At 40.9% G+C, this 21,855-nt stretch overlaps 1 protein-coding gene across 12 annotated transcripts in view; it reads right to left on the bottom strand.

The window, feature by feature from the left end:
- LOC149919821 (uncharacterized) overlaps positions 1–21,855 on the bottom strand; it is a 682,202-nt gene that overhangs the window by 174,442 nt on the left and 485,905 nt on the right. The window lies entirely within an intron of this gene.

Raw genomic sequence — 21,855 nt, 5'->3', positions numbered from 1 at the left:
AGAATCTGTTTAAATGTTTTCTTAACTGTTAAAGGGAATTTCTTTTTATAGTGCAGATAATTAAGTATTGAAGATGTAGTGATCTAGTTGATACAGAGAGAATAAAAGATTTGAAGAATTTGAAAAAATGTAACTCCAAACCTATCTGAACTGACTACTGTACTCTTTGAAACTTAAGGCTGATATTTCATCTGATTCCTGCAAAGTCTGCTATAGTTAATGGCTGTGCAGATTTGTAGCATTCAAATTAGTTACTTATATTCTCCAATATTGTTCTACAAACGTTATAGAAACTCATGAAGGAAGGGGGATTAAATTTTTTGAAAATAAGACTCAGAATTGAAGTTTATTCCCCATCCATATCAAGAGCTGAGGCATGCAACATTTTGTCAGATTATAGTGCTCTGTATTTGCTTCTGCTTCAACAACAATAAAGGAGTGATTTGATGAAAAAAACTGAATTTTCTTAACAGGTTCATTCTAAATTTCTGTGAAGCCTAATCACTTTTCCTTGTATGTAATATAAAAGGGATTTGGACTGTACAGAAACCTAGTAAGAGAAAAAATACCAGTTTGGTATCTCCAGAGCCATCAGTCCAACACATCACTTAAATGTACATACTCTTAGCACTGGCCAAAATCCTATGGGGCTTAGGCATAGTGTTTAATGTTTTAATGTATTTACACTTGCACTAAATGGCAATGATTGTGTTTTAATTTGGTTCGTTGCTGCTACCATTAACATACATACTTGTCACTGCCTTTGGTAACAGTGTGTTACACCACAGCCTTAACAGTAATTCCACAGGATGAAATGCCACTCAAGTGCACTTCTATGTGCTTCTTAAGCAGAGTTAAAAAAATATCCTAGATATTACAAACTTCTTCAAAGATATTACTTGTTTGCAGTGTGAGCTGCAATTTTTTCAGCTTCTTCCTGCACCTACCCATATCTCTTGGTAGCAAATGCTTCCCAGACTGTGGGGATCCTCTTCACCCAGGCAACAAACAGGACCCGAGGAAATGGCCACAAGTTGTACCAGAGGAGGTTTAGGTTAGACATGAGGAAAAACTTCTTCTCTCAGATAGTGGTCAGGCACTGGAATGGCTGCCAAGGGAGGTGGTGGAGTCGCCATCCCTGGCAGTGTTCAAGAGGCGTCTGGATGAGGAGCTACGAGATATGGTTTAGTTTGTGGTAGCAGTGGTAATGAGAAGACGGTTGGACTAGACAATCTTACAGGTCATTTCCAACCTTGTGATTCTATGATTCTGTGATTCTATGATCCCAAGAGCAGACCAGGACATTACAAAATGAATTCTCTCTGTATCTACTCACATGGATGGAGCCTGGTGGTGGCCACCCGTGGAGGAGTGGAAAAGTGATACTGAGGCCAAATGGTGTAGATCAGTGGGAAAGAGAGGGGTGATCTGCGGAACTGTAGAGTAAAGTACTTGCAGAACCAGTAATACAAGTTTAACTTCCCTAGTGACGAAGCTCAAGTGGGTTTGGCAGGTAAAATGCATAAAATTGAAGGCAAGCCATCCTAAGTGACAACATCAAAGCTTCTCAGACAGATTTTATTTCCTAGGATCTTTCTCTCTCATCCACACATATAGAAACCCATGATGGTTTCTTTCTGTTAGTATTTTGCAAGCTGGGGGTTCAAGCATGCATCCTCTCCACTCCCCCCTCCTTCTTCTCCCTGCTCCCCATTTAGGCTGGAGTGCATCTGCTTCCGAAGGAAGGAGGCATATTTCAAATCTCCAGGAAACAGGAGACTATCATTGCCATGGCTCTCTCCAAAATTCAGATAATTGATTAATGAACTTTTCCTCTCTGCTCATTTGCAGCAGCAGGAGGAGATGGATGTAATTATGACACTTGTAACTGAAGGTTCAGTGTTCTGTTGTTACATCAACCAAAAAGTTAGGAAAGGAAACACAGACCACACAAGGTTTTTAAGAATTTGTCAAACCTCAGGAATGAAAGGGGTATCAGCAACAAGTCCTTGCAAGCTGTATTACTTGCCATTTTCCTACTTGTACACAATGCCTGCCAGTATAGCAGCCACAGCAGTGGGTGACTCAGATTATGAGAGCTGAGCCTAACTGTAAGCTTGAGTTCAGCGACATCAGTCTTCAATATGTACCTGATCAAGTCCACTGAAGCACAAGCTTCATCCATTTGTTACCCATCTTGTAGTGACAGCAAGGGGCAGACAATGTACCTTCAAGCACACTGCTCACCACCTGAAGTTCACAGTGAACTGATTTGCATAAAAACAAGTCCAGTTTTCTCCAGGAGAAAAGACTTCAGAGAACAATTGGGCTACAAGAAGAACTGCATTTTTGTCTACTAACCCTGTCACTATTCTACATATACATGAGTGCCTCTTATCAAACATCTCTCCCCATAAGAGTCACGTTCCCTGAAGAGTCTGCACCACGTAGACCTCACACCTTCAAGTGGCTGCGAAGAAGTTGTTCTCCTCTCCAAGAGCCACAGAAGCTCGCTGACAATTGACCTCAGTGCCTCAGCAAGAAGAGGTACCCAAGTGTGAGGGGATATCCAGTGGCACAGCCCTCAGGAAAGAAGTCCACAGTCCATGTTTCCAGAGAGTGCTGTAACTTCAGTTTTCTTGTTCTGAAATGTCTGCTCACTGAGGGGATTAAATCAAGCCTTAGCTCATGGGTGCACTCTATTCATTCTGTAATCAATCACCTGAAAACATTCCAAGCAAAAGGCAAGGTGTAATTTGTAACTAAGGCCAGAAGAAAAGGAAACAAAATCAATATTTGAATGTAACCAAGTATGGGCAAGAGTTTCCAATGCAAGATTACCAACAGAATAAGAACAAACACTTAGAAAACAATTACACAGAAAGCTAAATCATACTGAGAAGATGTATGCACAGGGACTGCTCTACAAGGAGGCAAAAGCCAAATATGAGAAACAAGAAATCAACAGGAGAGAAGGGGAACCATCTTCGTTTACTTTAAAAAAAAAAAAAAATTTTCCTTCGATTTTAGAATGTCTTTAGAACTATATAGAAAGTATACAAAGACATTGGATATTTCTTCAAAGTATTTTAATAGCGTGAAAAAAACCCAGCTTTAGAAATCTGAAGCCATCCAGAGGAAGCAGTGGCCAAACATTGCTTCAGACAAAGAAACATGTTGTTCAGTGGAATATTTTCTTTCCTTTCAAGTGAATTAATCTTTGAAACTTTACATGATGAGAACAGTTGAAAATCTGTGATTTCCTCCGTTTTGTGTGTGTTATTTTCCTCATTTCAATTAATTATGTAGAAGCACAATCAACTTAGCAGGGTGCCTCCAAAAATTCCATCTCTGCAGTGCCGTACCACCGAGCACAGAGTTTAACTAGATGATTTTATTAGGGAGCCAATTAACACTCAGATTGCCAAAAAAGCAACTAATCCATCTTTTTATTTAGCCCCTCCATGCAAATTCCACATTGCAAGTATACAGTCACCCCCTGGTATATATATTGCGGATCTCTGACAAGAAAAGGCTTTTGAAGACAAGTAATCCTGGTTTTAAAGAAATATTATTTTCCAATTCATGAGAAAGTATCCATCCCATGACCTACTCCTTACCAATAAGTATGGAACAAATTAGAGAAGATGAATTAGAGTGCAGCTTCAAATAAGCAACTATGAGCAATGACACTTGAAGTGATAATAGGGCTGAGTTTGCTGCTTATTACAGCCTGAGCTAGTCTCATCAAAAAGAAAGAGCAAAGGTGGAGGAAAGGAGAGTGTATAAAATGAAAATATTGCCTTTTTTAAGCCAATTGCCTATTGCCTTAAAAAAAAAAAAAAAAAAGGCAAAATCTCTATACAAAATCACAAAATTTTGTGGCTTTTTTTTTTTTTTCTTTTTTAAGTTAGAATTTACCATCCACTGCTATGAGTTGGTGCTGGATTTCTCTTCTATTTCCTTAAATCCACATTTTCTCCTAAAAACTAGTTTGAATGGAAAATTTTCAATAGGGGTTTTGTGTCTTGCATCTCTATAATTCCTCTCTGACCTAATATGTCTGTACAGGGATTGAACTAAGAGGGTATTAGGTAGCAGAGAATTAAGTTTCCAAGGAGCAGAAACAGAAAAAAAAAATCAATTTAGTGGAAACTGAAATAGAGAAATAGAAAAGTAAGGCGTAGTGTGAAAGTATGGATTTCGAGAGCAGGCATGGTGTGGGGCTGTTCTACCTATATTGGCTGGGCCTGACATATTGAAGGACCTTGTGGTCCAGCCTCCTCACCAGTTTGCAGAGGGACTGGCTCTGCTCCCCACTCCTGTCTTCCCCTTCTTTGTAGCTATACAGTATCATGTATGCTCAAAGCTGGAGGATGTTCTATGCTGGTACTTCAATCCTATCTACAATGATCTTCAACTTTCTCCTTATGCAGACTTCTGTGTAGCATTGATATTTGCCCCGGCACCTGTGGTGCAGCAAAATCTAAAGGTCTGAAAGGAACCAACTGGGATGGAAGGAAACAAAAAAAATGAAATAAGTATATTTAGGCATAAAAGTGCATGAAAAAGTGGAGAACAACAGGATGGGTTTTTACAACACAGCATATGGGAAAGTAATTACATTAATAAATTAAAAGAAATGATGGACTCTGTAATAGCTCTGAAAGATTTTCAGTTTCAGTTTTGCACATATGCAAAAGTGGGCTGAAAAAAATTTAAAAACTTTCTGAGATGATAAATGGTTTCCAGCTCTAAAATGGCACACTCCAACTTTTCAATCTGAAAGACATTAGTGCAGGAGAAAGGGGATTTCAGAGTCTAAGTTCAGATTTCATATGATCAGCTTAGCTTAGCTTTAGAACAAAAATTACATGAAGCCAGGCTTTGACTTCGAAGAATAACTCTGTCAGCAACCATAACCAACCCAAGAGATTAGCAGGTGCCCTGTGAAGCCAGTTATCCAGGGCTGATTGCACATAGAAAGAGATGGGCACTGCTAGAAGACATACTGTCCCACTCTGGTGAAAATGAACATGCAGGAAAGAATTTACCCCATGTTACCTATTATCAGAAGCCCCAGTGGCCAAGACAGTTACCTTTCTTCACTCTCCAAAAACTGGCCACCCTGTTTTTGGGATTTGGTCTTGATTTTCTGGAGGTTTAAATTTTGACTTCATCGTGAAAGAAAAAGCAGCTAAATTTAGGTCTGCTTTGGTTTTCCTGGAAAATATTTGAGCAGCTTAAATCAGACACAAAGTAGCTTGCAGTATCCATGCCTGAAAAGATTGATGAGGAACAATGCTTTCGCCCTAGCTCTCTGTACAGAATTGGTGCAGAGCTGAGAAAAACAACTAACATGAGATGGAGGAGCAGGAGAGCTGGAAGACTAAGGCACAGCAGCTTTGGGCAGCAACTTCCCTAGTTCTTGCTGCAAGAGGGGACATGGGAGATGGGCAAATACCACTATTTTGTGGTAATTCTCCAGCAACGGAGAGAACCCAGCTTTTGGTAATTCCCTCTCCTCTCTCCTTCTCTTACCCCATGATTGTCTTTCTGATAATGTCATGAGCATGACTGCTGTGTCTTTGTCTACCTTAGGTAAGCTGTATTTAAATTTCACATGTTATTTACTAATGACCTTTACTTTGGAAGACATCTGCTTTTGGTAGCCCAGCTGTGTAAAGACTGACAGCAACCTTCATCAGCAGATAATTTCCAAATGAGGAAAATATCCACGTGGGACTGTTAGAACCACTGAATTGATTTGTGCTTGCACCACAGGTCAGATTTCAAACCATTTTTCTTGAAGACAAACTAGACTGATTTATCCTCAGGGGCATTGCCCTCCACTCCTTACAAGCCTCAAAACCCAGAAATAGATGATATATGTTCATTTAGTACATCCATATCATGTGAGGGCAATTGATTCAATTACATTATAGCTACTGGAAACAAAGCAGCCATATGCTGAGCTCTCCACCCCCATTAAAGGAAGCTGCACAGCTACAGCTCTGAGCTGGTATCTGGTAGTTCCTTGCATGGATGTTGCCTTCTAAACATGCTGAACGAAGAATGTTTTCTGAGCAACAGGAGAAATCTCAGCTCAAAGTTGATTAAAAGAAGCATTTAAACCTCAAGATACCTCTCTACATCTTTGTCTATTCTATCTAGAACTCTTGAGGCTGCAACATAGCAAGGAAAATTTTCTAAGAACAGGGTTTGTATGTGCCACTGTGTACTTAATGCTGGAGGAACAAGAAGGAAATGAAGAAGTAAAGCAGTCACCATACTGTGTTATCTCCAGTGATACAAAATTCTACAGGGAGGCAAATTTAGTCTTAATAAAGTTCTGCTGGCTGCAGAGAAGCAACTGCAGTGTATGCCCCACACACCACTCCAAGGCCATCTGTTTTCATGCCCTCTCTCTTTCCAGTGGTCTGTTCAGTGTGGCAGATGGAGATGGAAAATGCAAATAGATGGCTACAAAATCAGCAGGCTGAGAAAATTTAGCATGGTTTCAGTAAACTCAGGGAAAAAAAAAAAAAAAAAACAAAACCCAACAATCAAGCCCACTTTATTCTATAAAGGGAACACTTAGTCAAAGTTTTCATTTGATTGCTTTAGCATTTAGTCAAAATTGCCATGTGAAGCTCCAATTTTCTACTTCTGAGCAAAAACCATGAGGTCCAGAAACAGCCCACTATTAAAAGTAGCCCTGGGAACAGGTGTTAGTAGCTTCTAATGAATTGAAAAGGTGACAGTGGCTTTGCGATTTTTGTGGCTTGTCTGCAAATCAGTTCTGACCATGAAACGCCTTCTAGTTTTATTCAAGACAGAAGTTCACCTCAGAACAGGCAATATTTACTTGTACTTCCCACCACTGAAGACAGGAAATGCCTTAAATGCTGCAAATATTGAGGTTATAAAGCAGTAAATGTTTGCCTGTTGAAGGCACCTGACAAGTTTTACAGTCCTCAGATGAGTGCAGAGTCATATCAGCACTTGGACTTTCCCTGTCCTCTCTTTTTCACTGGTTTTACAAGGTGCAGCATGGAAAACAGATCATTTCCGTTTCAAATCGACTCTCCTAAAATGCACTTGCAGAAAGGTGATTCAGGTTCCACCTCATTCTTTCGTTATCTATTTTTTAGTGTTGGAAAGGCTAATCTTTCCATTTATGTTTTGTTCTGTCAGTTTTTTGAAGAGTGGCTCAAAGCATCAAAGCCATAGCTTTGACACTCCTCAAATATTTTAAAAAGAGAAGATCATATGGTCACTTTTCACAGATTGATATAAATCCATGGCGTACAGGATACTCTAGGACACATTGCCTCAGTAACTTTTTAATACTGTATTTCTCCACGATACCTTTAAAGTTTCTGTAGAAATCTTCCTGCCTCGTGTTTCATCGTGAGCTTATTGGCTTGAGTATTTCAATGCTTATTCTTGCACAGGGTTGTGAGAACTGAAATTAAACTCAGCAGTCTGGCCGTTCCACTTGGCTAACCCAGCTTTATGACAACTATGACACCTACTGCCATAAGGGGAGATACAACTTCATTAAAAGTGGGCTGCTGCCTGCCAGTGGGCATGCAGGACAGGCAAACTTTACCTCAACACAGCCAAGTAAAGAGCAGGAGAGAAGAGAGAAACCTGAGATGGGAGAGCAGGGACACTGATTTGGATTCCACAGCCAATGGCCTGGGTGGTGCCCCAGGGATGAAGTTGCTCAACACCATGGAAAAGAGCTCATCATCAGCCTAACTGTCCTCAGGGAAGTCCCTTCTCAGAAGGAACTCAAGTAGCAGCCAAAAAAGATAACATCGCTTAGGTGTGCTAATGACCTTGTTCCTGCTGGTCATGTCGTGAACGTTTAGCCAGCAACCTTTCAGAAAAGGTGCAATAACTCAAGCATCAGGAGCCTTATTAAATATCCACAGTCCAGCTGAGCATGCTTTAGCTGAGTTTTTATTACAAACCACTGTATATCTTTGTCATTAAAGAGGACTTCTAATTCATTATTTTGGATGCTAACAGAATGCAGAAAGTATCTTAAAATAACATCTTAATTTATATTTCTAAGATCTTGGCACTTCTAATTTTTATTTTATAAGCTCTGTTAATGCTTAATGACTGCTGCCGCATGGCAGCACAGCTACACTGACAGCTATTGTTGCAAGTCTTTCATCCTTGATCCTTCTAATTGGTCAAACAATTAATTTAGTACAATTTCTTTGAGTCAAAAGTATTCCAGCTTTTTCTGTTCCTTTTTTAGGGTAGTTTTCTTAATAGGGGTAGTTTTCTTAATAATGCTCCATCTGGAACAGAAACCAAAATACTTCTTTCAATACATATATCAAACTAAGTTTTCTCTCCATGGCAAAATTTTAGAGGACAATCAGTCTTTCCCCTCAGGATCTCAGTATTTCACATATGGGAGCAGAAGGGTAGCAAAATAATAATTTGTAACATTACCAAATTATTTCTCAGTTGATAATGCATTTGGCGTTTGGACCAAAACCAAAGAAATCCACAAAGAAATAAAAATAAACCGGTTAGAGGGAAAAGGAAGAATAATCTATTCTGACTCCTCATCATTTACCTCACTCTGCTGCTCAAAACCGTGTTACTTATGATTGATACACACATTATGTTTCCCTGTGTTGCACAAGTTTTGAAAAATGGATATCCTCTGTAAGGCGTCAAATATACAGTCACCATATAGCAGGCTTGCAATGGAATGCAATGATTCATGGAATATTGTAAATAACTGCATATATATAGGTTTATTTGTTTTAAGCTTTAAAATCTATTAAGATGTTCCAGAGCCAGTTTTAATTGTAAACCAGACTGTAAACATTTTCAGTGAGTCAAGCTGAGCTGAGCTTGAGCACTCTGTCAGAATCTGAATTTGCTCTTTCTTCCACAAGCCTCTTGTTCTGTGACACAACAGGAGCTGCCAGCCTCAGGTGTTTTCTGTCTTACATGTGGCCTTCATTAGGATTTGCTCACTGGTCTCCAGAAAGGCGAAAAGGAAGGCACTTGAGGAAATGCCATGTGTTACACTACTGAAGTTGGAAACACATACTCCGTAACAACTACCCTCTGAGCTCAGGCAGCTCGGCTTCCCACTGGTGAACTTTCATTAAACACTGTACTCCTCCTATCTGCAAGGCAGCAAGACAGTTGCCAAGGAATTTGCTACCAAAACAAACCAATGATCCATATATTGTATTATCCTCCTTCTATACCAGTTAATGCTAAATGCTTTCTTAGGAAAGCATAAACAGTGATCTTGATTTAGCAAAATAACATGTGCATTGCCTCAAATGTGCTTATGACCCCTTGGCATCAGCCTTCATTACAAGAAAATCACAGCTTCAGTAGCACCTAAAACTGCTGTTTAACACTGCAATTCTATGTTACATTTCAGCTTATTTTTACTCTGCATGCAAAATGTTTCAGGAGACCGTAACCCTATGCTAAAACTAAGCAGGAATTCAAGTGCTAGTCAGGGTTAAATAGATCACATAATTAAATGCATTGGTCAATCAGGTTATGTTGATATTGCAAAATAAAAGAAGGCCAAAAACAAATCACAGGCCCCAAGGCCAGCGAGTTGCCTTTTCCATGGCAGGTTTGTCTTGGAAACAAATAGTTGAAATAGTTCAAAACTGAGTCAGGGAGTGAACTGTCTCACAACACTGCAGGGACAAGGGGAACCCAGGCTCTCTCAGTCTATGAGCTTCTGTGCAACAGTACAGCCATAGCTTTAGGATTACATATCTGAGTTTTCTTTCCAATTTTCTACTCAGATAATTCCCCACATTTCACTTTAGTTATTTCTGCCTGTACCACTGCACACTCCCAGTAAGGGGATACACCTCTGCAAGGCATCAGTAATATTTTTACTTATGCTGTCCTAAATCACAGGGAGATCCTGGGGGTAAGGGGGTCAAAATAATGCTGTTTGTATATCCTGGGAATGTAATACTTCTTGACTCTACTGCTGATGTATCTATATTTGTTATTCTACCTCTTCCATCAGCATCTAGGACCACTGCATTCGACCCTACTTATATTATGGAAATGTCAGTCATATAATTTGATTTGTTGTGAGACAATAAAAATAGACTTATGCCAAACTTGCCTTGGGAAAAAAGAGTGATCCAGAATGCTTTTAACTGGACCTTCATAAAAGTATGACACACAGAAACTTGCATTTACCTCACTAATTTGACCAACCAGAGTCACCTCAAGTCACAGTCATCATCTCAAAGGTCACAAACTTTGTATGTTAGTTTGAATCTCCAGAAATATTTCCTTCATTAATGATTTTTATTTTGTCACAGTCAGGATGCTGCTGCAAAAGGCTTCACTATGAAATGTTGGATATTAAAGCAATCATCATTCTTGAAGCCAGGCTCCAACTGTTTAAGCTCAACAGGTTTGTCTTTAAATTTTCTGTATTTACTTTAAAATTTCTGACTGCTGCAATCTGTGGATAAAACAACAGCTAGATAGCTACACTGAAAAGAAGCAATGGCAGAATGAAGTACTTTCTGTATCTCTAAGTGCCGTGTTTATTTTCTTCATATACATTTCTAGTTTATAAGCTGAAGAATTATTTGTCAGCCAAAGCCTGATTTCTTTTCATAAGGTGATATGAGTACTTCATATAACGTAGATTCATCAGGATCCTTTTACTTGTTATTTCATGAAGAAATCAGGTATCAAATGCAAATGAAGAAAAGTAAAAGGAAAATTGAAAGCAGATCATTCAAAACAATAGCAGGAGCATTGCAAAAAAGTTTTCATTCTATTAGTAAGTACAAATCTGAAAGGGATCCCCTTCCTCAAATCAGTGAACTCACAGATCATTTTTCCACAGCAGCAGGCTAACCAGCATTTTCTTATCAGTATTTTTGCTGCTTCTGCTGAATGAGAGAAACACAAGGCTGAGCCATGGAGTGAAGCATCATTTACTATTTGTCATTTAAACACGCAGATGTCTATTGGAAAAAGACTGGAACATGTAGGAGAAGGAAGATTTAATTAAATATTACATTTCAGAGGCTCTTTCAGCCCATACCTCAACAATTCCTTGCTACTCAGTCACTTATTTTTAGATCTAAATTTCTCTCCATCACGCATGAACCTGCTATCTAATTTATAAGGCTCTCCATCAAAACCTCCAATTCTTAACTAAGAGGTAACAGAAAGCATCAAACATCTTCACTAAAGTCCTGCCAGACAATCTTAAGTTCCATCATGTCTAGTATTCTGCCTCCTTATTCTATTCCATTCTCTTCTTCACATCCTTACTGTAATTTAGCATCTATCATGGGACAGAGTCTGAGCAACGGCTAAACTGTATTGAAAAAAAGGGAAAAATAAATATTCATGTCTCCATATTTGATAACACACAGTGCAGAAATCTCCTGGCAGAACTGGTCGCCTTGACCCAGAGCTGCTCAGCAGCAACTACCTTGGACACTTCAGTATAAATGGGAAAAGAGCAAGAACCCTACACAGCAGCACTGCCCAGACTGCATTTGGCCAGGAACAGGCCCAAAAGTGATGCTTCTATGGGTGACAGCTCTGCATTCAGCATCTCCTCCATCCCAGCCAGCTGTCAGACCCATAGTTTTCTTCCCCAGGGGCAGCTCTCAATTTCTGCTGCTCTTTTGGAGTACACTTTGGGAAGGGCACAGAACTCTCACTCCCTTCCCATCAATACAGCTGCTTTGCACCTACTGCAGAAAAAGGCAAACATGCAGCTCCGTGGGGGCACAGTGTGGCAATTCCTCTTGCTAAATTAGCTAGAGATCTTACTTTCCTGCATATTACAGTTGCACCAAGATGTCACCAGACTGAAAACTGCTGTAGTAAAACATGCCTCTCTGGTGCACCCCCTGGAGAAGTTTTAAAGCCCTGGAGTAGTGCCAGTGCTCTGACAGAAGATGACAATCGTGTCTTTGCTTCACGTGAACTGGGAGCTATATACTAGGTGGTGTGATCCAGAGTTGATAATTATGGTCTTAAATCTAATGCTATGGCCAGCATGCACATAGAATATTTAATGCCAGAAACAAAAATAGAAAGGCAAGAACTTCTTATGAAAGTCAAGGCATGTGCATCCTATTTGGCAATTCTAATACCTTTCCCCAGTAGATCTGTTTTCATCCCTCAAAGCTCTTTAAAATAACACAGGAATACCCATTATAATATTGTAAATAGCATTGCTCAGCCTGCCTTTCAACACAGGGAATAAAAGCCCACCTTGTAAAAACGGCTTCTTATCATTGTATTTTCTTTGTGACTTTCCACTCATTACAGTTATCTTTAGATAGGGAAAAGGTATTCACTCTTGTAAAATCAATGAAGCTCTTAAGCAATGGCATCATCTTCTACATCCTTTACACGCTCTGCAAAAAATATGTGAGCTTTTCTTGTTTGCTTCAGCTGGCAGACCCTGACCCAGCCCTTCATGCTGAATGTCAGCAACATAGCTGCAAGCAAAAGGGACTTACAAAACAGCCATTTCTGAAGGAATTATCTTCCTTATGCAACAAAATTAATTGCAGGCTGGTCAGTGGCTCTAGCAGGAGCAGTGTAGGGACACACTTTTATTCATTCATCTGCTGGGCAAGCTGAAAAGTCTTGAGAAACTTCAGTTTCCTTACTAATGTGATGAAGAGAAACCATTTACACTTGATTAGAAACAAACAAAAATATTTCACTTCATATTGTATGATTTTTTTTTTCCTAAGTGCTTTTTACTGGACAATCTTCTCTGTTAATAACAAATTCCAAACTTAAAGGGTGAGCTGAAAACACAATCTATTTGAGTCCTTTATTTTTCTCCCACCCTACAAACTGTTTGCCCAGCTGCACCAGCATCTCCCCCCGATCTCTGCAATCTGAACCTGCAGAACAACAAAATCTTCCCTTCGGCATTGTGTGGGAATGCACAGCACATCTCCATGCTGAAGGGACAATTGGTAAAACTAGAGCAAAGCCCTGTGGGCAACTTTCTTTGCAACCCCTTTCAGCGGGCTCCACCTCCAGTCTAGGCAGTGTCACTGGTTTGGAAATGCAGGACCCTGTTGGAAAATGCAGTGGCCCTGTGTATTTAGGGAAATGAAAGGGATAGTGGCTGCCTCTCTTTTCTCACTCCAGGTGCATGCTGCCTCTGACTTCAGTGCTAAATAGGAGGTGGAGGTGGAAGATAGGGCAGGGCAGGGAGGGAGAGGGAGAAAAATTACTATGATTTTTATCACTGTAATTAGCTGTGGGGCCTTTTTACTACCCAAAATTTCAGAGATTGTGTCATGCTTCTAGCAGAGCTGTCAGTTCCTCTTAGTTTTGTTTAAGAGGAAACTCAGTATCAGCAGATGTGCTCTGTATCAGCATCAGCTGATGTACTTTCTGTTTGAGTCTGCATCCTGCCCTAAACAGTGGAAATGAGCTCAGTGCTTCCCCACTCACCAGCTTTTACTATAAGGCAGTGGGAATAAAATTGTAATGTTCTCCTGCACTGCTTCCCATGGTTGCAAAGCTGAATAGGTAGTGCAGTTAAATACGGCTGAGAAAAAGAATGTAAATAAAGGCCTAGAGTACAAGCTTTCTGCCCTCACTGCGGCCTTCCAGTACTTGAGGGGAGCTTACAAGCAGGAGGGAGGCTGACATTTTACGTGATCTGATAGTGATGGGACAGGGAGGAATGGCTTTAAAGAAAAAAGGGGGAAATTTAGGTTAGATATTAGGCAGAAATTCTTTACTTCAGAGGGCGGTGAGGCACTGGCACAAGCTGCCTAGAAAAGCTGTGGATGCCCCATCCCTGGAGGCATTCAAGGCCGGGTTGGATGGGCACTGGGCAGCATGAGTGGTGGAATGGAAGTAGATTACCTTTAAGGGCCTTTCAGCCCAAGCCATTCTATGATTCTATGATAAACAAGGGCAGGAAGCTCCAGCAGGCAGCAGGGCACTGACAGGCTTCTCTGCTTATCTGAGAAGTATCTCCATCCCTAACTTCTCAGTGACAATATACTGGGAGGTGCAAGATCTGGGAGTTGGACGCTGAAAGCAGTGCTCGCTGCTTTAGTATTTGAATAAAGCCCAAACTTTGATTATCACATCAAACAGTTGATTAAATGCAGTTATTTGAAACTCGGAATTATGTGCTGTGCTGGACATGAGAAGATACTGTTTAAGCCAAGAAGCATAAAAGGTTATTGCACCTCAAATCTTCGTCCTGTGCTTATGCTGTTGTGAAGCCATTTATAAAGATAACAGGAATGACATATTTGAACAGAGCAAGTGTTATGTACGACTGCAAATGTTGTTGACTTTCTCTGGGTCATTGGAAATTAACAGTTTGGAAACTGCAGACATGTGGAAGATATGGTGTATGTTATATGGAGTCAAAGAACAAGCCTGTTCTTGTAAGATTTCAAACTCAATTATGCAGACACAAGAAGTTTAGAGAAACGTTCCAGATTATATCAAATGAACTTTTGGTTGCTTATCTGAACTGACCCTCTGAAGACATTTGGGATTATTCTGAATGCTGTTGTTGTTGCTGGAAATAACAGCAAGTTAAGAATTTAGTTTTAACTTTTGCATTTCTGAAGCCTGGTATGTACAGGACGAGAGAGCTTCTCTACACCTATTTTCACAAACATTTCAGTATATCAAGTGTCTGCAGTGAACGGCTGCTCTCAGTGTAAACAAGTCATGATCTGATCCTTAGAAGTTTTGTGAATTTAACTGTGAAAGATCTTCTTGCTCTTTTAGGAGAATATATAAAGAGAAATCCCTGAAGATTTCAACAAGGGGACCATAGGACTTGCTCTGTGTTTTTGTTGATTTTTGTCCCATATAGCTCATGAACTTCACACAGCTATGTGCTATAAATGAATAGTATCTGGTCACTTGTGGAAAGCATCAAAAGAAAAAAAAAACCAGACTTTTATTCGCAGACTCCACTCCCTAGGTGGATCTGCCACCACAATGTTATACCACAGCTGTCGAACCATGCTCAGAGGTGGGGCTTTTCATGGCAGTTGGGGTTGAAGGGTGACTGCTGGATTCCCTCTTTCTCCAGGACACCTCCCCTCCTCTGAATGGCCAGCCCTGCACGAGTGGGAGGGCTTGGGGGATGAAGGCAGTGGTGGCCATAGCCACCCCTCAGTGGGACACTGAAGCATACTGCAAGCTCAGGGCTGCAAGGAGAGCGGAGAGTAGGCAATGTGGAATTGTCAGAGAGAATGCCAGAGGAAGGACCGTGCAAGAACAGCTAGCAGACATACATCCTCTTCGTCTGCTTTTAGAAATACAATGGTTTCAGGACTGTTGTTTCTGTGGCTGTGCTGCACTGAAGCATGGGGTCTCAACATGGCATAGCCCTGCAGCTCCTGTGAAGCTTTGCAGTCTGGGTGCAAAACTCCTGAGGAGCTCAGGCTACATTTTACAGCTACTTGCTAATTGGGAAGTAGAAAACCTACTACCCTACTATCAGAAGCTTTTTAATACCAAGCCAGGGATTTATAGTCTTACACCATACAAGATATTGCTCAGCTTTACCCCTCAGCAAGATTCACTACAGCCATGTCTTAGCTGGATGGCCAGGCTGCTAGCTCTCCTGCTAAATGGTAAAAATAGCTGCTCAACTGTACTGAGGTTTTTCTTTATAGGGCACCAAAAAGTAAATAACTGAATTATGTATATAGGTACCATGCAACACAGTAAGCTATCTAAAGAACATATGGCTGAATTTACCACATCAGTGCTAATATCCATTTAAAAACAAACTAGATTTCACAGGGAAGTCCCTATATGTTAACACATGCTAATGCTCATTTATACAGTGACTCTCTATCAGGTGGTCACTATCAGCATGACTGCTGCTCTTGTGGCTGTCTACAATAGCAAATTAACATGACTTAGTTATCATGCTTGAAATATAGACTGGAAGTGCAAATAAGCATTGGGAAGGTCATGACTTATTTCAAACCTCCTACTTAATCACAACAATGATCTTTTGGTTTCCAGAAACCAATGCCTTGTAGACATTTAGTTGCCCTTGATGTCAGAAAAAGTCTTGGGAAATAAATATTTGCATTTCAGCACCTAAAAAGTTGAGTAGAGTCATACTCCATTTCAGGCATGTCTCTCAACACTCCGCAGTGTGCTAATGTCACCATACTCAGCGTTCACAGTTCACAGATCTAGATGTCAACAAATAAACCTAAAGCTTATATATAATGCTGCATTATTTACAGCAACCAGGGGTGCACAGAAAATCCCATCTGACAACTGTAATTACACCTGTCACTAATTTGAATAAAAATTACACCTTACCACTGGTGTACCATTGGCTACTTGACAGAATTAAAAAAATAAAACACAATAAAATACTACTATTTTTCTCAAGACAAAGGGGAAAAAAAGCAATCTCAGAGCAGAATACAGTTTGTTTCTGTGGACTCAATTTTTGAAGTTTAACAAGTCCTCACACATAAGTAAGGTGTCCATGCAGCTTATGCCAGGCAGTCCTCCTTCCTGAGGAGAAGCTTCCCAGCACAGCAGGGCAAAATTGTGCTTACAGAGCTGCGGACAACTCTGCACATGAGGAAAGGAGGCTGCTGGTGAAAGAGGATCTCCCCAGGCAGCTACCACTTGTACTTCCCTAATAACCATACAGGTAGGGTGTGGGGTTGGCTAATATTGGTATGCTTAAGAATGTAAATTCCCTCCTTGACTTGTGACTGCAATGAGAAATTCCCACCAGTACCACAAGCTGAGAATCATTCATTTGTGAACAGCCAGGAAGTCACTGCCCAGGCAACTAAAATAATCAGAACAGTTCCCAGAAATTTGCAGGAACTGTATTTGTTTTGATGGTAAAATATACAAAATGGAATTAATTCCCACTAACAGATTTGACCTTCTCTGTCAAAATCCTGATATTGGAGAAGGATCAGAAATGGAAACATCAAGATTGTCATTGCTTCTCAAGGAAAAAAAGCAGGTGCTGTCGCAGGGTGGATGAGAGTGGTTGTCCGTGAGGAGGAGAAATGACTGTGTGGGTCTCACCCCCTAAATTGCTGAAAGCAGTGAGAACCTTCCCCCTCATTTACCCAGACAGGAAGTCTCCAGAGGTTTCAAAATCTGTGTCATGGGGATATAGCAGAAATGTAATGGTTGGCTAAAGGATACTTTGCTATTTTAATCCCCTTGCATTGTGGTTGCCTCTCTGGGCTGACCTCAGCCAGAATAGCCATATAAACAGCCCTCCTTCCATCCCCTCCCTTCTCTTCCTGATTACCAAAGAGCAAATGTATTCTTAAGAGACTACCCCTTTCTCCCTCTCACCCTCCCTCAGCCCTGCAATGAGCGTGCTTCAGCTAAAACACAGGCTGTCACCAGGGAGCACCCTGCTGGAGGCCACAAAAGGGCACAGCCCTTCTGCCTGCAAATTATCTTTCCCCTTCAACCCTTTGTGTTTTTCCCAGCTGCCCTGTTCCACACACCATCTTCCTCCTTAGGCTCTTAATTCAGTTTTGCTCCTGCTAATGGACTGGCTCAGCTGGCAATGTGCAGGCACGGGGTGGGAATCTCTGCTTGTGGGAAACAAAGGATGGGAGTGCATCTCTGCTTTCCTTCCCTAAGTGAGCATTGGGTAGGTGGTGGATGATATTGATTTCAAGCCCTGGAAAGGAGCAGAGAAAACTTCCTCTCCTTTCCTTTGGGAAGCCTTATAACCAAAGACTTTGCAGAAAAGAAGCTTCTTTAACTGGCTTTAAGGGCATCTGCCTGCAGCCTTTGAACGATGGCATTTCTCAGCAAGAAGTTTTACATTTAGGAAATTCTACTGAAGCTCAGTAGATCTACCAGGAGCAATGAGAAGGCCATATGGTACAGGACACTCACAACAATGGCTACCTGCTATCAAAGTTGGGTCTTCAGGGACAGAAAATACAGGATGACATAAAGCATCCAGAAGCATCCAGCCTGTTCTCAGGTAGTAATCAGCAACTGGTAACTTGCAGGCTCAAGAAGCCAGATGGATTAGGGCTAGCTTACCCTGAGGATAGCAACACAGTTATCTGAGCTTCCCAAGCCAAAGGCTTCTCAGGTTTGTCTTTACTATGCTGTAGCCATTGCTCCATGCAATGTCAAGCTGTGCACTGCCTTTAAGAGCCTTACCGGAGCAGAAATGGCATGGAAATCTGCAAGCCAAAGGCACCTGCTGACTTAGGAGACCAGCCAAAAAAAGAATGCCAGGAAGTACCTTATTTTCTGACAATAGAGGGTTCTGAGGCATTTAGCATTTTTAAGAGCTTCCAATTAACTCAGGGGTGGCTGACAATGAAACTATAATGCAGGGATCTGAGCCACTCTGCATGAATGTGAACACACTATGGTTGAAAAGCAAGCACTAGAGGAAAAAGGAGAGACCAAAGAGCTCAAAACTATCGTAAGGCTGAAGAACTCACAGTTTATAGCATGACTGTCCACCTCGCTGAGTGCTACTTGCACTGTTGGACCCAAGTGCCCCAAACCATCCTTCTGTATTGCACTTGGGAGTGTTGGCTTGGATGGGAAGGACTCCAGCTGATAGACACCTCAGCACGCAGGTGCTGAGCATCCATTTGTGTTTGGATGGGCATAGGGACCAGCAAGCACCTGCTCTGTGGAGGGCCCACATTAAGGGGACACCTCGGCCCCTTGGATTGGTGACAGTGGCTACTCCAACTTTGTTGGCACTGATGAGTATCTCATACTAAAGGCAAAGGAAAATACGCCAAATCAAAGGCACATTCCACAAGAAGTAGAATGTGAATTTGCTGACATTGCAGAGAACACCAACAACCAAATCTGTGCCCAGCAGTGGGAAGGAGAAGAAGATAAAGATATAAAGCAAACCAAGTGAGAAAGGTCTATCTGGTGGCAAAACAAGACCATCCTTTGGATCAAACCAAGCAGAGATTTACTTGTTTTGGAAGAGGCACTTACCTCTTGCTGTTTTTTTCACTGTAAAGAAAAAGCATTACTCAAAGACTCTGACACAAAAGAGGAGACTGAGTATACCTATTCTCTCCAGCTATCATATCTGTAATGTATTTAATGGCCAGCGATATGCCTACATTCAGTAGATACATATTTTTAGCAGTAAAGATTAAACTCTCATTATCAGCCATCTATGTGGTTGGTAGAAAACAGTGTCAAGCAATGCAGAAAACTGAGCTGGACTCATATACACGTTTAACATTGCTGTGGAACAACACTGATAAAGGCTGCTTGTCACCTCTTTTGCTCAGCAAAAAGTGGAAAGCAAAACCGCCATCAGTGCTGGAACTGGTGTCAGAGTTACTAGGGACACACACAGACAAATAGAGACAGGCAGAACAAAACCAATTAACGTGAGAGAGAGCACTGACCACACCAAATGTGGCAGTGTTTCCCTCTGGTTGGAAATAAACAGATATGAAAGGCAATAATATTAGCAGGAGATTAGAGGAAGCTCCCCCTCCCCAGCAGACACAAGGAACAGCTGTATCCCCTCAAGATGTTATTTCACCTCAAATATCTCGGACAGGTTAAACCATAGCAAATTTAGATAGCTGAGACCCACAACATGATGATAGGCTCAAATTTGGTAGGTATGATTTCGAGCAGTGAAATATAAGTTCAGATGCCCGTATCCAGAACTAATCCACTTATCTCTACCTGACCACAGTGATGCTGCTACTCGGTGGGACTCAATAAATTACAGGCACTTCAGGGATTATTTGAGCATCGCCATACATATTTGAAGTACAGTTTTACGATATGTTCAGGCTGATGAGCTGTTCTTATTTCTGACTGTACCTTTACAAAGTCCTCCTCTCTTTGATCATACTGAGCCTGTTTTCTGTATTACACAGAAACTCATATTGCACCGACGCACTTGGTTATAATCTGGGCACAGAAAGAAACCAGTCTGTGCTGGGCTCCCAAACCCAAACCACTTGCTGATGTGGCAGGGAAAGTGGTGGGGCTGCCTTGGACTTTGCTCCCCATCTCAACACAGTCTTTTTGAGCTGTGAGGGACTCTGCACCCTCAGCCCACAGTAGTCCCATGCCTGAGGCTGTGCCTGCCCCTGCCAACACAGCTGGTACTGCTGCAGCTGCATCTCGTTCTGGTGGGGAGGAGAAGGAAGAGATAGCGAGAAATAATCTCAGTGATTATATGAGACAGAGAATACATTCCCTTAAATAACCTCCTCCGCCTGCTGAAGTTATCAGAGCATGCCTTTCTAATGCTGGCTAATGCCAGGTTAAGTTCAGTAGTTCACAGCTGTGTATTTTGTTAGAGATTTGTTCCTAATTGAACAGCAAGCTGTGGGACTGCAGCTACATGTAATATCTGCTAGGAAAACACATCCATCTCAAATGGCATTTTTCAAAGAGACACATACAATCTTGTTAAAAGTATGAGCCCTAATGGCCATTTGCTCCACCATCCACCAGCAGCAGGTATGGCAGGAAAGGGAACAGCTGCTTAGTTGCTTCTGTGATCTATTTTGTCTAGATGTTTGCATGTTTGGGAGAGTGGTTTGGCCCTTTGCTGTTCTCAGATGAATCACTCTGCTAATGGACTAGCAAGTGCATGGATAACATTATCAGTGATGCAGACCATGGTTCCTATATTGCCTTAATACGCCTCTAAACCAATCTGGTAAATTACTTCCATTATAGGATTTAGATAGTATCCCATTACAGATCAAGCTTTTGGTTAAACGTCATTTCTTTGAAAGATGTATTTGGTGTCAAGGTCCACTTGATAGTTTTAGAAGAGAATGAGCAGAGTCCAACATTTCCTTTATTATGACTCCAAGGAGCACAGCAGGGCTGGTGCTGGGAAAGATGGGAGAATGGGTAAGAAGAGTTCCTATCATCAACAGAGGAGGGCCACAGATCGCTTTGCTCCAAGCTCTATCCCCTGTGTACAGTAAGCATGCACGTCTCCTGGTCACACACTGAAAATTCTTCTAAGCTGTACTGGCTAGCTCTAAAGTTAAAGAGACTATACACTGTTAAATTATTTTACTAGGAAAATACATCCTGTATATGAGCCGCTGTTAAAGAAACTGCCTTTTCTGTCCATTTCCAGTGGTTTAGTCTTGGCACTTCAGTGGAAATACAGAGCCCATCCCAGCTGTCAAAGTGCAGCCAATCTCTGATGCATATATTATTACATAGTTCTGTTCTTTGCTCTGAAAGCTGATCTAAATAAAATAATTTTCCACTTGCATTTGAAAAAAAAAAAAAAACACCTTAGAAAGAACAAGTCATGAAAATGATTCTATTTGTTTCAGAAAATATAAATGTTCCTTCTCTTTCTCTTTTCTTAAACAAAATGAAAACATTTGTGTCCAGTCTGTGCTTCATTCCAGCACTTCTGTTAAACATTTTTACTCTGTACTTAATAAAAAGAGACATTTCATTTTAGCAAAGTCCTGGCTTATTAAAATTAAAGTGATGTGGAATATTAGTGGGACTTGCCAGTATTAAATATCTTTATATGATAATTTATTCCATATTTAGTGCTCAGTGCTTGCAGTGTTTAATGCAGCTAAAGCATATGGTGCTGTTTTATTCAAATGTTAAACTGTGTGATCATTAAAAATATATGGAAATGTAAACATTGTGTCAGAGTTCAGTGTCTCAGAAAGAGCTGTTAATCCTGGCAAACAGTTTCATTATAACAAGAAGCTCAATCAATTAATGATTTTGTTTCCTTATGTATTTACTTGTCACGATGTATCCATTTAGGGTAATTAATTTTATTACATTTCAATT

Source organism: Phasianus colchicus, chromosome 1 (genome assembly GCF_987193195.1).
Source record: "Phasianus colchicus chromosome 1, bPhaCol1.hap1.1, whole genome shotgun sequence".
NCBI classification, from domain to species: Eukaryota; Metazoa; Chordata; class Aves; order Galliformes; family Phasianidae; genus Phasianus; species Phasianus colchicus.
Note: the sequence above shows the minus strand (reverse complement) of the source record. Positions and strands in the feature narration are given on the sequence as shown.